The sequence below is a fragment of the Hermetia illucens genome, chromosome 2 (assembly GCF_905115235.1).
Source record: "Hermetia illucens chromosome 2, iHerIll2.2.curated.20191125, whole genome shotgun sequence".
NCBI classification, from domain to species: domain Eukaryota; kingdom Metazoa; phylum Arthropoda; class Insecta; order Diptera; family Stratiomyidae; genus Hermetia; species Hermetia illucens.
The window spans coordinates 126,823,219-126,840,782 of record NC_051850.1 but is presented as its reverse complement, the minus strand read 5'-3'; positions in this window follow the sequence as shown (position 1 = coordinate 126,840,782).

Below are 17,564 nucleotides of genomic sequence, written 5' to 3'. Positions count from 1 at the left end.
TACATAAAACTGCTTTTCTTAATTGGATTTCGTAACTTAATGTAAGCGAATTCTTGTCCGTGATTTCCTTCGTATAAAAGTATTTAGAAAATCTTTATGATTTAATTGGCTTCCTTTCGCATTTGGCCATATTGTAGATATCGTAATTAATTATTATCTTTTGAATGTATGTTATTATTCTTGGAAAATATATTTAATTTTTCATTTCCACATAATTTTTCTGTGGTTAGTATCGCTATGTTTTGATTCTACAATTTTCAATAGTAATTCTTCTGTTTCGATATCTTTTGCTAGTTATTTGCAGTTAGAAGCTAAATCGGTAGAGAAATGGCATATTTTTAAGATTTTTTGTTTCCGGATACAGATTGTGCCATTTTATTTATTTAATTTCCATATAATAATTAATATAATATCTCGCGATATAATCATCTGAAACACAAAACCAAAATGCATTCATTAAAGGAGATGTTTCTGGAGGTAACCTTGAAAGGATTTTCTGGTGGATTTTTCATGCATTCTCTACTCTATATCATAATCAACTCATTTAGTTTCATCTTCCATCGAAGCAGTTTAGAATTTGGCTCTTTCAAATTGTGAAGCCAATTTCAGTCAGTCTTTATCGTAAACTTTGTTCCATACAGATAAAGTCTGAAATAATTTGTCGCCCAAACTACTGCCAACATTTTTTTCTATCGTAGAGAAATTAGTTTTATGATTATTTAGAGTTGTGCTAGTGTGAGATATTGGATGATTGCCTTGGAACAAAACTGCTCTAATTGCAAATTGGGACGCATCTGTTGTAAAAATGATTTCTTTTATAAAACTTAGGATACTTGAAAATTGGCTCTTCAATTATTAAGACTTTTGGTTTTTCGAGCGCATTTGTATATTTAGTATCCTGATAAGAGATTTTCACATCCTATTTAAGGCATTTGGTTAAAAGTAATGCTATTTTGAAACAGTCTTTTATCAATTTACCCGGTGACCCTCGGTGTTTCCTGAATGACTAAATTTTTGATGCTATCGAGGATTTGGTTTTATACCTTTTGTCGTCAAAGCCTAAGTATTTGGTTTTTTTTTTGCAAGGAACTTGAATTTGTCCATTGGAACCTTCAGATTGTGTTTCACAAGTTCTTTGAATATATGGCTTATCGAATTAATATGCTCTCGCAGAGATGTAAGGATTATTAGTATGTCATCTAAGTAAACGACACTCTGAGTACAAAAAAAAGTAGCAGGTGCATTCCTAAGACCAAATGGTATTCTTATATATTCATAATGCCCTTTATGTATAAATAAGAAAATTTTTGGTATGTCCTCTTCTTTTACTAAATTCTGTTGGAACATGTTTTGCCAAGTCTAGAATGATAAAATATTGGGCTTTACCTAATCTGTCAAAAATGCCATCGATGATGGGAATTTATCTTCAACGGTAACTTAGATGAGTTTGCCGTAGTCTATAATTATATGATTTTGGGTTTTGTCCATCTTTGTTAATTGGCCACCTTCGCTTTCCTTAAATTCATCTGGCATTTCTGTCTTAATGTCATGGGTTATCTAATATATACTATTAAAAGAAATAATTGAAACCAGGTTCGAGAATTTCATACGCGGTTTATTCGGAAATAAACTTGGATCGATTAGTGACGTTGTAGTACCTGTGTCTACTAAAGTCACTAACTTCGAGGAAAATTTCCACTATTTCCATTTCTAAATGGATTTCTCTGATACCTATACACATTTCCAATATTGTTCCGAACTTCTCTCTATTCTGAGAAGCGCTCACCACAATAAGAATTGGCTTCACGTCTTAAATTTTTTTTATAGTTAAAACTTTGGTAACAACACAACAACAACAATTATTGGAAACAATTGACATGCTTTTCTTAATGTCAAACATTATTTCATTGGGATTAAAATGGTGTTGTGCTCGGGGAGAGAAGATTTTTCAAGAACGAACGACTCATCTCGCTCTGGCCTAAATTCACACAATTGAGCAAATTTGTGCAAATTAGCCGGAAAAACGAATTATCGGGATTCCACTGTATTATTTACTTAGTTACTAATGGTATTATATCTTTCCCTGACGACAAATGCCGTGACAAACGCTCTTTTCACGTTCTCCCATCTTTTGTCCGTCAGTTTCCTTAACTGCTCTCTTGTTGATCCTTGTAGTTTGATGAGCGCTGCTCTTAATAGGTACGCCTTCTGATCCTGGTTCCGCATCATGTCTAGAAGTGTGTTCACACAGTCCAAGTAGCAGTCCAGGTCGTAACTGTTCCTATTCGTAACTGAACTCCAGAATCGATCTTATTTCTCTCAGTACATCAGGGAATGTTTTCTTCTAAAATTCTGAAGGCTAGACTCTTGCAATAGTCTTTTTTCGAAAAATGTTCCTCCAACCTCAGATGTATGATGAGCGCAACTTTCGAGGTTACCTCGAAATGAAATTTGCCAAAATAAGATGTCATTCGGTAATTTCACCTAGAGCTCTGTTTGATGTCCAATAAATCCATTTTGCACCTCCGTTTTCTCATCCCCTAAATAAACACAAAGATGCTATTTCTTTTTGTTAGGAATTTAAATAAATAAAATGATTAGCATTATATTATAGCATTAGAGAAAAAAAGTGTTGTATTCGTATTCTATACACCATTCCAGCCCCAGTTTCAAAATTGTTTGGTTTATTTTCCAATCTATCTTATGAAACAACCGTACCAACTTTGTTTGGTTTTCGGAATGTATACTGAATTTTAAACAATTTTGCCGGTACATGGGACGACGCCGACTATTATGCTTAGACTAGAAGTGTCCTCGAAAAGGAAATGGTTTTCCACGATGAGGAAAAGCACTCAGAAAAATGTACACGTTCCTTTCCAACCAGCAGTCACTTCTTCTCCTACACGATCTCACCATACTTCTTTTCTTCCCAAAACCCAAAATTGAGCTCCCTTCTTTAGCTCGCTTGATGGCTGCGACTCTTACAACAGCGGATTTCCCCTTCCAGGTCGGAATCGTTATCGCTACTTCAGCAGATGAATCCATTGATGATAAGCTAATCAATGCCAGCGGGAGGAATGAGTCAAAATACAGATAAACTTTCATGTTTAGAAAATTGATTCGGGGAAATCATCATGTCATCCACTTTTTGAAACGGTTCCATTTTGCTTGTTAACGAAAACTGGCCCCGTCCACGCGAATTTACCCGGATCGTTTACAACAGAACGTGAGCGACAGCTTTGTTATCACCTATTCTACTGGAGATCCCCAGCAGGTCGTCCATGGTTACTGCCAAAATTGTCGTCTAATTCACAAATCTCTGAAATGTGTTAGCGCCCCAATCTTGCTTAGGTAAAAACCCTAGAGGGTAGGGCATTTGGTTTGCGGGGATTACCGCCGCCTGAATCTTTCCATATAATGGTATTCCTCCATGAGTTTACATCCACCTCACAGCAATTCTCCTTAAAATACTCCCTCTTACTACGCTGGATGACCAGTTTGAGGTTTTTACGGGTCGCCTTGTATGCATGCTCGTTTTACACCTGATCGATCCTGGCAGCCGCCCTTTGAGGCGTTCTTCTGGTTCGGTGGCAGGTTGATCATAGGCTAGTGGGGTGGTATAGTACGCGCCTTTGAGAAGATAGAACCAGTGGTGTTAATGTGGTGCTGCACATTTGGCCTCACTGGTTTAGTGAGACTACATTCGGTAATAATCTGGCTGAACTTTTGGAGGAGTGCCAGAATACGAGGGTCAGTAATGTAGTCCAAAAATACGGAAAGATTGTTGTTGGGGTGTGATAAGATTCTGCCTGACAAGTTAAGATTGGTTGTGGAGTCTATAAGGCCCTGTTCTGCAAGTCCACTAACAACCCAAAGTGACACAAAAAGTCTGCGTCTAAAATGGGGAAGCTGATATCCGCCAGGATGAATAGCCACGGGAACGTCCTCCGCAAGCCAAGACTCACGTCTACTTGCTTGTAACCATAGGTGTTAACGCGCGAGGAATTTTCCGCCGCAAGTTTTAAAGATTGTGGGAATAGCAGGTGGTGCCGGGGTAGGGGAAGAACCGAAACCGCCGCACCAGTATAAACAAGATAACTGCGTTTTTTATGGTAAACGCGAATTTACATGGGAGCGTACATCTGGTAGATTTTTCGCCGAATCTATAATGGTACCAGCAAATACTAGGGTCCGTAGGTTGTCCTGACGACCTGCTACCCGATCGCCTTTTTCGGTCGGTAAACCGTAAGCCAGCACGCGACCTACCGCCCGAACGCTGAGCGTCCAGCGTTGCCCTCATTTCCGCCATGCTGGCCACAAGAGCGCCATCTCACGCTTCAGCTCGCCTATTTCTCCGTAGGCTGCTGAACGGCCGCTATCGTGGAAAGCGCGTGCACCTCGTGCACCTTATCAGCCGCAGCGGCCAGTGCCTCCAAGGAACCGGAAACACACGGAAGTCGTCGCAGCCAAAGCGATTAAGTCGTCATCAATCTTGCTTCCAAACAATTGCCTCATTTCGCGAAGCAATTGGCTGGAAGTTCGATCGCCCAACGTCAAACCTGTCAGCAAGTGATCCACCTTAGCTGACTCGCTTACCGGCACGTGCTTGATTAGCTCCGTTTTTAGTACATTGTAGGAGGCCGTTTTGACAATGTCTGCCACCAGGAGGATGGTCTCCTCATCCAGGCCTACAATGGCGCGGTTAAAGTCGGTTGCGTCCGCTGTGATTCCGGACATCTGGAATTGCGCCTCTAGATGGACGAACCACAGCTCCGGGTTCCTTCGCCAAAAGGGGGGACGCGCACAGCGAGGGCGGTCACTTGAGGGTCCGATGGGCCTGCCGCCTCTGTGTTGTTCAGAGACATGACAAGAGCTAAGTGATTTTTTTTTGTTTTTAAAATGACAATCAATTTAAATTCTCTTTGGATAACAACCAAAACTAATTTAACTTAAAATATACTTATTAACGCTTAAAGATTTTCAGTTGTCTTGTGTTTATGGTCATCCTGTATTTTACCAACATGTAACCGAAATTCTTGGTTCGGATGACTTTTTCACAAATTGTTTTCGTCCGTTTAATGCCGAACATTTGAGTTGAAGACGACAGTCGTCCAAAGACTCCATTTTCCGTGAGCGCTTTGCACATCCAAGAAGCACGTCATTATCGGTTGTTTCGTTTCACTTGCTAGACGGGGCTAACTTGTCCACTTAGCTGGTTGGACGGCCGTTTATCCGACTCGTACCTGTGGACTCGATTCCAATCCCACGGCGACAATTTTTTTATGACTTACGAGCGACGGCAATGAGCGAGTCTTTTTTGTTTTCACGCAGGTTGCAATTGTGGAACTCAACTGTGGGCGCTCCGTGCACCGGAATGTGCGAACACGTTTCTTTTTGACACACTGATCGCGTTCGGTGTCGGGGTCACCAATTTAAAAATTCCACCTACAATTCGGGATAAAACGAAGGAGAAGTGTGATTTCCACATTTATTTCTTTTTTCAATAGACTTAAAATGAACATTTTCTATTTTTCTGCCAAATGAAAGCGACCGGTCCGGTCGATGGTTCGGAACTAACTAACTCTTTTCAATTATTTATATATACTTTTAAAATGGCAAGGCCTACTTCACACGGCAACTATTGAATAGCACTGGTAGTGGCATCTATCTGTCGCATTAACATCGAAATATCGAAAGTTGCCAACCCTGCTGCCCCAAACATTTTAATAGTGTTTCCCGCTTTACCCGAAAACGGCTGAAGCTATTATGTGACTTTGTGGTCAGTGAAACCGTTACGGACAACGAGTGGCATCATTTTACGGCTATGATCATGTGGGGTATCAAATGAAAGCGCTCGATTACTACTTTTCGAAACTCAAAGCGGAATGGGGGCACAAAAAATGCGAGGCGCGTAGGAATATTTTATTGTTCAGCCTCAATAACTCCAGGGAAATATATACAGAGGCCAGCATCCGTATTCGTACACCGTGAGTATTGAGGGAAAAAATTAAGTAATCATGAAAAAATAAAGAATTTTAAACATTATTTTTACATTGCGTAAATTTTATTTAAATACAATATCTAAATCCAATTAAATTTACAAAATAATATTCAAATTCAATTACTCAACAATAAAATAAAATCTAAAAATTAAGTATTCAGTTAAACTGTCGTATAACTAAACGACGCATTCGTATTCGTACGTTATGAATTTCGAGAAAAAACAACGAGAAAATTAAGCATTTAGTATTTAGTCGGGTAGCCTTTGTTTTTAATAACATGTTTTACTCGATTTGGCATCGACCTCACCAATTTTTCTGTAAATAGAGGGGATATTGCACTCCATTTTTTTCCGATTGCATCTTTCAAGTCTGCCGCGTTTTTTATATTATATTTTTTTAACCCTCTTTTAATTTCCGACCACAAATGTTCTATTGGATTAATGTCCGGTGATTGGGGGGGGTGTCTGTAATACTTTAGGGCAATTATAAAGTAACCATAAACGCGAATTGAGAGCCGTGTGTTTCGGATCGTTATCTTGATAAAAAATAAAGTTATCTTGTATTCGTAATTTTTCCGCGCTTGGGTTTAAATTACATTTTAAGATATTCACATATTTGGCAGCATCCATTATTCCATCAATGAAATGCAAATTGCCCGTTCCTGCTGCAGAAAAACACCCCCACATCATAACAGATCCTCCGCCATGCTTTACGGTGGGTATTAGGTTCTTCGGATGCAAGCTTGAATTCTTCTCTCGCCAAATTTTTCCAATTCCGTTCGAGGTGATGATATTAAATTTACTTTCGTCTGTAAATATTACCTGTTTCCAGAAGTCGTAATCCTTGTGAATATATCTTTTCACGAAATCTAACCGTTTAATTCTATTTACTTTATTGATATACGGTTTCTTTCTTGGTACAGAGTTAAAGAGACCATACCTTTTAAGTGTCCTTCGGACGGTATCAACAGAAACTATTTTATTAAAATGTTGGTGGAGTCTTGCGGTTATCATTGTAGCACATTCCTTAGGATTTTTTTTTATTTGCCTTAAAATAAAACGTTCGTCTCGCGGTGTCAACTTTTTTCGTCCTAAATTTCCCGGCTTATTTCCCAGCATATTCTCCGACTTGTACTTTTGAATTATATACTGAATCGTTGATTTAGCTCGACCAACGATATTACTTATCTCGCTTAACGATTTTCCCTGATTATGTAGGGATACAACGATTTCACGGGTCTCTATTGAAGTTTCCTTGCCTTTTCTGCCCATCCTGCACTTTTTATCACTTCGAACACTTGTTTCGAACTACAATGACGTTTTTGAGTGCTAGAAAAATTCTAGAACAGAAATCATTTCTAAGAATATACCCAAAAATTCAACAGCTGAAATATAACGGGACATTTTTTGCTCGTAGGAATACGAATGCGTCGTCGAGTATCAATCATGATTTTTGTTAATTGCTGTTCTTTCGTCAAGTACAGTTTGTGGTGAATTTAGGAAAAAAAAAATTCACAGCATAAGTGATCTTCTGTATATAACTAAGACATAAATGAATTTAGGTGTGCATTTTCAGTTATAACTGTCGCGAAGAACAATTTTTATTTTATAGTGTCTCAAAAGAAATATTTCATACGAATACGATTGCTGCCGACTGTATGTATATATTTATAAAGTGGAGATGGTGTCGAATGCAGATAAATATATGTACATGCCTGTGCGTCAGTATCAGCGATATTTAAATTAAGTACATATATATGTAAGTATACCTTAGCATAAGGAGTAAATTGGAAATATTAAAATGCCTGCCATCAAATTAGATATATATCTCCATATATACATATATCCACGCACCATAATGTGGTAAAGGCCAACGTGTTTTTGTTACGGATGAGCATAATATTTATGTCTTCAATATATCTGGAACTTTGAAAATATATGAAGGAATATTTTAAATTTCTAGCTAGCATAGATAAACTAGCATAGAAAATACCTCGCACAAAACTTTAACACCTGAAATGTTACACCTGTGGCGCGGCATAAATTTCGAATGTCGCGAATACCAGCGGACAGATGACGTCACCGGCGCTCCACTCAGTTCAGATCTCGCTACAAGAGTGAAGAATAGAGGCGGTGACGAGAAACGTCAGATGAAAAAAATAATGATATATAAGTAAAAAAGACAGTTGGCAGTCATTGTGAAATGAACGAGTTTTGTGCAGAAAGAAAATAGTTACGGACGGAAATCAGTATAATTCCTAATATCCCGGATTTATAATAGGAGTACTTTTTTGAAATTGTGTATTGAACTTGTTAAAAACGAGAAATTTGTAAGATACAAAAAACATGCCAGAAAACTATTTCAAACGTACCTGGTTTGTTAATTTTACCTGGAATCCCGGACGAATTGTCTAGATATTATTAAGTTTTCATTAAAGTGAAGGGATAAACATCGGTTCAACTTGCAAAAGAATACAAGCTCCTAAACACCTGTTGTGTAAAACAAAATTTTATTAAAATCGGTTTACTGTCTGTCTGTCACACATATTTTTCTTGGAAAAGGTTTTAGCGATTGACACCAAATTTGGTGGAATTAACTGTGAACGTTCATGCATACAGTGAGTTACATCATTCTACGTCGAATGTAAGGGGGGTAATTTTTTTTTCACCATATGTAGTCATGTGGCAAATCAAACGTTAGCCCCTACCGAAGCTGGTCTTAGCTTTGACATTTGTTAAAAGCGTGGGGAGTGCGCGGGGTCGAAACTGATCACTTCCCTTTCGGACCAATTCTCAAAAACCGAAAAATCTGAAAAAAATCAAAAGGCGGCTGTATGGTGCCTGGATTCCAAAATACTCCCCATACCGAATCACGCAATAATGTAGGCTATAGCATAGGATCACCCTCTATGCTATAGCCTACAAGCTTGGTGGACACACTATTACTAACAAAGTTATAATAGGTCAAAGTTGTCGGTTCTATGTAAATTCAAGTCTTTGAATGTGACTATCACGCGAAAGTGGATATTCTCAAAGAATATATATACTATGCTAGGTGCTGATGGGACAAATGTCCACCAAGTGTTTTTATAAAAGAAATACACAAAACCTTTCATACCGAATGCGTCCAGCTTCCGGTTCCCGGCTTGTTCTTCACTAATTACGCGAAAAAGCACACTCAGAAGTATGATATCATCTCAAATGGTTCATATTCTTGGTAGTTTTGTAAAGAATCAGACTTTCATATTTCATTACGTTTGATTTATTATTTTTTCAGCTAGAACTCCCGGCAGTATGAAAACACGCTTGAAAAAAAAGATATTTCAAAAATCCCCTTTCACATATGACGACATTTATCACTCTTTATTATGAACCAAATACACTTACAACAAGTCCAAATGCACTCGTTATTTAGATAACATTACTAAATTGCGTAAGAACACAAAGCAACGACTTTCTGGGCGGTGCACCCTGACCTTGCACCTGATAATCGCTCGCTTTTTCCCCTTACAATCTGAAGGACCACGAATTTCGTTTTGAAATTTCTGCAGCGTATTCTAGGGCGGCTAGGCATCTACGCAAAAAAAAAGTTGATTCTAAAAACATCCTAATGTGGTTTCCCCCTTTAATGCCTGAAAAGCCTGCTCGTATTTGGCAACTAAACCCAGGAGAGTCAAAGATTAAAACCAACAATCTCAGGTTCTCGGTTTGCCATTGAAGAGTTTGGTATTTAGATGGTTCTCAGCAATCCATATCAAGGACACACCTATTGGGTTAACAAATACGCTTGTTCAAATAGTGAAAAAATCAATATTTTTACGATTTCAATATTTGGATTTGTTTATTTGTTAAAAATATTAAAATTGCTATTAAAACGAGGGACAACACTTGGGAAAGCTCTACTCATGCTTATTAAATATTTCGCATTTTCATATACTCCGCGATATATCTTCCAACTGTATATTCGAACCCCAAACTGAATTCACCACACCCGTGCTACCCAATTTTAAGATAAGAAAGCCATGTATAGGTAACGATCTAAGTCAAAATATAGACGAAGTTAGATGAATAGATTTGATGTTAGTACAGCGCACTTAAAAGAAATTGGATTTCTCTTGTATAAAAAAATAAAATTTATGGGGCAGTTTCCATTTACTGAGTACTTTTACTGCATCCTTTCTACACTGCTCGATATATAAGCATTTCCCAACGATGAAAAAATTTCACAAAGTCAACCACACATTTATTTTCTACGCCTTCGTTTCTACCATGTAATGTATGAACTAATTTGAATATTATCCATAGCCTGATAATGAGTATAATAACATGAAACACGTCGAGAATATATGTATATCCAGGATATTCACTTCGAGTTATTTCTAAAGGGAAGGGGTTGCTCGAGCAATGTTAAATAAGTTAATAAATTTAAACACCGTTTGTGTTTTTAAAAAAGAATAATTTCAGGGCTGAGCCTGATGTTTATTAAATTGAGTCTAAATAAGAACTAAACTTATTCCTAATAACAATATTCCTTAACACCTATGTTGAAAGCTGATGCCGCAGCAATTTCGTTGAAGTCAGGGAAACTGCAATATTGCATCGATGACTGGAAATTGGCGCAGCCATGGCGTCAGCAAATATTGTGTGCGCGTGCAGGTGCTAACTCGCCCACCTTTAAATGCGATAGTCCTCGATCGCTAAAAAAATTGGATGTCGTTGAACCTGACATTTTTTACTTCTGGTCGTCGATCTGGTGTTGAGGATGTTTCCTTTGCTGCCGGAGGTGGTAGTGCTAATTCCGGTGCTTGTTTCCTTTCAATTGTTGTAGGGATAGGCGCCGGAGGTGGTGGTGAAGATTCCGATGTTTGCTTCATCTCAATTGTTGTAACGGTGGGCTTGGTCTTGAATTTGGGACACACCCTGCAAATGATAGAGACTGTAAGGCAACATCCAATTATGGTGAGTATTCCGTAGGTCGCCATTTGATACGTGGTTGTTTCGCTGGTGTTATTTATAATATATCTTTCATCATCTCCAGCGAGACTATTTCCTGATACGCCTTGACTTTCGGAGATGGTTGTAGTATGGCGGGTGGTACATTTATCATTGTAGATTCGCAGTTGATAAAGGTCCCCCCATTAACCGTCAGACTGGTATTATGAATCTTTATTAGGTAGGTACCGTTCAGTTTGTGGACTACTCCATCTGCTTCACTAGTTCCGGCGAATTGGTTCAGTAGTGTGGTACCGGATGCGATTTCTTCGATGGTTGGTACGTGCGTGTTACTGGTTATATTGCATATGGCTGCGAAGCTCCTCATCAAGATCGGTATACAGGATGTACTTGAGATGTCCGTGATTTCGTCGGATTTACAAATGGTTAAATAATTTATGTTTTTACAATTACCAATTACGCCAAATATTTTTTCATTATTTTTCAAAATTCTACTAAATTTAATATCATTGATGACATGGTTTTTTTTTTTTAATTAGCAAGGATTCATAAGTGAGGCTGGTAGTCAGTGGAATATTAACAATGTACAGTATGGATGACATGTTTGTTTTTATTTTTATTTCTGAAAAGTCTAAAACCTCTTCAATTGTGGAATATGGGAGCAGACCTTTATCCATTATGTCGGTGGCCAATTTGATTTCTGTTTTTGACAGGATTATTGAGTTTATGACACCTAATTTTGCCCAATGTATTGCGAGGTTGATATTTTTTAATTCTTCCTTTACCAGTGATGATAATATCATATCGTAATTTATTTTATTGTTTTCTTTAATCATTTTTTGAATTTCATTAGTGATTCTTGTGATATTATTAATTCTATCGTTGTATATTTGATTTATTATTACTTGTTTATTGCTATTTTCCAAAACATTGTTAATTTTAGCTTTAATAGTGAGGAAGTCTTCGTGATCTGGATTACCTGCAATCCATTTCCATGCAGAGCCAATAAAATCGAGTGATCGCTTCATTTTCCGGGGTCTTAGATTTCGAATGAGATCGCGAGTTTGTCAGACATGTGTAAGACAGGTGGGATGAGAAGGAGAATTGCCTAACTTCCGAAAGATTGAGAATAGGTTCCATATCCATTAGGAAACGTTCGTATTGGTCGATGTCAATCGTGTGGATCAGTTTAAAGTTTCCATCTTGTATTTTCGCTCTCCCCGTATGGAAAGACACAATTTGGGAGCTCGTAAAGTCCAATATTTCAACGTTTGCGTTGATTATGTAGGGTAGAAGTCTGAAAACAAAAACTTTAGTTACGTATGTGGCTCTTGTGAATAACCTTTCCGGATTCGGTTAAAATTGTGGAATTATTATTTTCTTTAACAATTTCTTGCTTATATCGTGGTGTCAATTTTGATCCTACTCTTTTGTTCTGTCTTACGTAAACTGTTTCACCTATTTCGTATTGTTTAGTCGGTTGTCTCGTCTTATTGTGAGTTTTTATGTCCGTTTGTTGTTTCCGCTTTAGTCTTTCGATATTTGACAATCGAATTTTTTCTAATTCTTCCGGATCTATTCCTGGTGTACGGCCAAAATGTAACTCAACTGGTTTTTTTCCAGTTATTGAGTGTATGGTGAAATTATATTCATTCACTGCACGTTGCAGAAGATTTTCAAAGGGTCTGGATGGTCCATCTTTTTTAAGCACCTCATTATTTCGATGAGCGTACTATGCCAACGTTCGACCTGCCCATTAACTTCACTTTTGTATGGAGGTGTTTTATATACTTTAATTTTGAGTTCATCTTCCATCAATGAAGCTATGGAAGCTGATCTGAGTGAACTTTCATTGTCAATGACGACAATTTCTGGGACACAGAAAAAGAAAAGTAAGTCAATAAGAGGCTGCTTGATGTCTGCGATAGATTTTGAAGCAATTATTTTGGCTTGTCCAAATTTTGAAAATTTGTCCACAGCGGTTAGGACTCGGTGTTTTTCTGTACTAAATAGGTCGATGTGAATGGTGTGGCCGGGGTAGGTGGGGATTGGAGTAGAATTCAAAAAAGGTTTGTTGGGGTGTCGATCATGTTTGTTTTCTTTGCAAACTGAGCAGCGTTTTACTAAGTTCTTTATTTTTGCTGCCATTTTCGGAAAATAGAAGGTTTCAAGGAGTTGCAACCGATTTTCCTCGGCATTGCGATGAACCCTTTTGTGTGTTTGCAAAATTTTTTCTTCTTGTTCCACTTCACTGGGGATATCCTCTACGATTCTCCGTGTGAATCGTATCCGGTAACTGCTGAAATGATTGGGGCAAATTTCTTGAATTTTGCCCATGATCACTTCGCTAATTAGAAGGCCATTTATTGTGTTGGGATTAAGGTACCTTTTGAAAATGTTTATGATATCTTGCTCTGCATACTGCGCCTTGATAATGGTGTGCCTTGTATAATTTTGAAAAGGGTTTCCGAGTTAATAACTATCTTCCTCGCTGGTTTTCAAAAGCATTTGGTTTCTGAAAACGTTAATAGGCGATTCGACAGTGGGAATGAAATTTTTTTCGGTTTCGGGATAGGAGCTTTTCATTGTTTTCCAGATTATTTGAAATCCTGTCTTTTCCTACAAAGACTTAGCTTTCTATTACATCCGCTAAACTAACAAGTTGCGTCTTAAATAATTTGCTCCACAAATATTGAAATGCTAGTTCCATGCCACATTCCAAGACATTTCCTCTAACAATCAAGTGATTACAAAGCCGACGAGGCAAAACAAAACTCACTAATCCTAAGTGTCCGGATGGCTCAAGTGGTTAGAGCGCTGGGCTATCGTAGCGGAAGGTCGCGGTTCAAATCTCGCTGGGGGCAGAGGAATTTGTTATCGTGATTGGATGTCGGACACCAGTCGACTCAGCTGTGAATGAGTACCTGAGTCAAATCAGGGTAATAATCTCGGGCGAGCGCAATGCTGACCACATTGCCTCCCACAGTGTACTGTGGTGTACCGTTACGGTCTTGAATGAAGTGCTCTAACACACTTCAAGGCCTTGATCCAATATGGATTGTTGCGCCAACGATTATTATTATTATTAATCCTTTGTTCCACATCTCCAGGCCCCTGCCTTCCATAAAGTTGTTATCCCATCATATGACACAAAGACCACTGCAAGCACTGCCACGCATCAATAATTATGTCCGCCTGCCTACAGCCGCTGGGAAACATTGCCACGTGCATTCGCGTCAGTATTGCTTGAAGGGTTCTTGTAAAATGCATGGAATTGCATGGCAACATAAGCAAGTAAATAGCATTGCAAGAAGGAAAGGGTCAATGATTACTTTAGCTGTAGAATTACACAATTGTACAATTGCACAATAAATAAGATTTAGGATTTCCGAAGGTTTTAAGTTTAATTATAATATAAATGATGGTTTTAAAATATAGTAATTTCGAATCGTTGAATGTACACCCCGTTATCTTGACCTCTGGCATAGACGATTCATTCCGGAACGATTGCACCTGTTCGCTTGAAAGTTGATGGGAATGTGAAAACTCTTACATATCACGCGGATAGCAAAATTTTATGTCGAGGTTAATGGGAGGCGCTTTACACATGCAACGGAGAAAGTGGTTGTTTTTTCTCCAAATATAGTCCAGGGACACCCAAAGGGTAGTATAAGTCCCAGGGCGAAACGTGGATTGGTACACACGATGCAACATAAAAGCTTGAAAATGTGTGCAGAACCAACACCGATATCTCTACTACCAACCATCTTCACGTGGTGAAGCTAGCAATAATTTCTTAATAAAAGCTGGAAACAGACAAGGATAAGGGGGAGAGGGGTTGACTTGTTTGATGAACTGCTCAACAAACAAAATATCGGTGAGTTGGAGGTTCCGTCAATTGCAAATGATGGAATTACAGCCAAACTAGTTAAATATAGAGGTATGAAACTACATCAAACGGTACATGAACTGATATTCAAGGTATGGAACAGCGAATCAATGCCTGACTATTGGCAATGAGGCATTGTAGGTCTCATACAAAAAAAGGGGGATATCAGGCAGTACAGCAGTTATAGAGGTATCAAGTTTCATAGTATAATCTATAAAATATACTAATATACCTTGCTAGCCTGAGTAGCCCAATATGCCCAGAACATCATTAACTCCTACCAATAGATATTTCACTTCATGCAAATCAGCAACAGATCCAATTTTTCGCGTGCGGCTAAGTACGGGAAAACTGTTGGAATATGGCCAACAGTTGCATTATCTTTTCATCGACTTTAAGGTCGTCCACGACAGCATAGCCAAGGTAAAACTATACATGGCCATAGAAAATTAAGTACGCCGACTAAATTGATAAGATTGACTAAGCTCACCCTTACCTGAGGCCAGATAAAAGCACCAGGATCATTCTGCAGACCATTCAACATCAACAATGGTCTAAGAAAAGGCGACGAACTACATTGCATTCACTTTAACCTTTTCAAAGCAAAAGTGATCTGTGATGCTGAGGTAAATACGAGAGGCATCAACCTCTTTAAGTCCACCCAAGTACTGGCCTCTGCTGATGGGTTGTTGGCAGCCAACAGAGCCTATTTCAGCTTGCAAAAACTGAAAACCGAATACCGGTTATTGCGCCGTTGATGACAGTCCTAGGGCATATCAAATAATTAGGCTTAAAGGTCTTTCTGGAGCCATTATTAGTCAAGCAGTTGGTTGCAGAGTAGTGGAATGATAAATTAAATAGTGCAGCCCTAAAGTGAACCAACGGGAAATGCGAGTTATATTATATTAATGAAAGTGTGCCACAAATATGTTCTTAATCAATGTCTTTTCACCATTCAGCATAAGCCTCACTATGAGGCAGAAGTTTTCAATGGCAAACTCACTTGAGGAATGGATTGTTAAGAAGAAGAATAACAACAATGGTAGATACCTATCAGTATCATGAACAGAAAATCCACTTAACAATAAGATTATGCTCATGAAGAAGTAGTTAATTAAATTAAGATGTGTGAGGAAGTTATGATAAGGTCCTGTGAATTTAGTGGAACAGAACTAGGAAAACTCGGAAGTTCAGAAGGCGCAGAGGTACCGCCAAATGTCTTTTGTAAAATGAATTCTGACCGCGTTGTGTAAGGGAAATCTATTATGTTGGCATATATATGTATTTTTGCATGGAAAATAATTTGGTCCATCCACATTGTTGTAGCTCGTCACTAGATGGGGCTACATTAGATCAACTTCTACACCATTCATCCGGTCGCATTAAAAAATGGGGTATGGGTTACATTTTCAACCCCATCCTTATGAGGATGCGAAGTTTATGCTGGAGCAATCCCCACTTTAATCCAGATGAAAGCCCCTTGACACTAGCGCCCCTTAAAAAGTGATGGCCCTTCAAAGTGGTTTTTTTATGTCTTCATACTAATGGTTTAATTTTCAACCTTACCGCGTTAGGGAAAAAGCATGGATGGGGTATTCAAGACGAAGAAGAGGGTCCCCTCTGTCTAACCTTAAGCCTTCTAACCCCTATTCGGCCCACCCTTACTTGCATGGTGCAGCTCTCTCTGCAATCTCCTTTGCATCTCACAATGATGATTGACCTACCAATAAGCTTATTAATGTTGTAATGAAAATAGCCCCACTTCAAGGCACTGCAACTTTTTAAGAAGAGGTGACCTTCATGGTTTTTTAGCGACAGTAGAAAGTAGGAATTCCCTTATTTTTTCCCCCTTTATCTCCTCTCTTTCCGGGGGCAGGGTTAGCAAATCAAACTTTACCATGATACTATCAAAATATTATTTGTAGCACCTTTCTGAGAGGGTGCGACCGCTACGATGTTCAACCGCTAGGAGTTTTCATGGCACTTGTAGAAGGGAGGCCTCCTCCTCCACCATAAAGTTCACAGTTTCACTCCGCCGTCAGCAAAATCTAACAATGGAAGATCAACCAGATATGCACGGCAACTGTCAGCCAACTGAGCTATTGGAATATCTGAGGAAAAGCCCCGCAACTGGAAACAGAACGAATCAGATTCTCTAAACATCGGAAAAGCAAGATACATAATTTGACAACATGCGAGTTCGAGCTTCCACTTCAAGGGCTGCTAAAACATTTCAACAACATGGCGTACGAATAAAAGCGCTCACGACAGGCTCGCACAAGATTGAGAATCGATCCCAAAACAGTAATCGACTAGAATGAAGACCACGAGTACCAAATGCACCAAAATGTGTTCATTATTTTAATGTGTATATTGTGCTTACGTCGCCGCGCTTCGAAGTTTCAGTAAGAAATGCCTGATATGTGATTTTCCACTGGTAAGCTCAGGTTATACTACTGACTGTCCTGTCAAATCCACTTCAGATTGTTATTGCTGGAGCTAATCAAGAAATCAAACAGGACAGTTTTAAAGTAAATTCGGACATGCAACCCGCACATTCAAAGCGAGAAAATAAGTGTATCATCAGAACAAAGTCTGCCGAAACACTCCTGCGCCAGTTTACACCCCACCCCCGCTTCTCCGCCCATATCCCCGTGTGACCACCATGAAGTTGGGCTTTCCGGGCTCGAGCCGCAGGAACTAGGGCTTTTTCTGTATTGC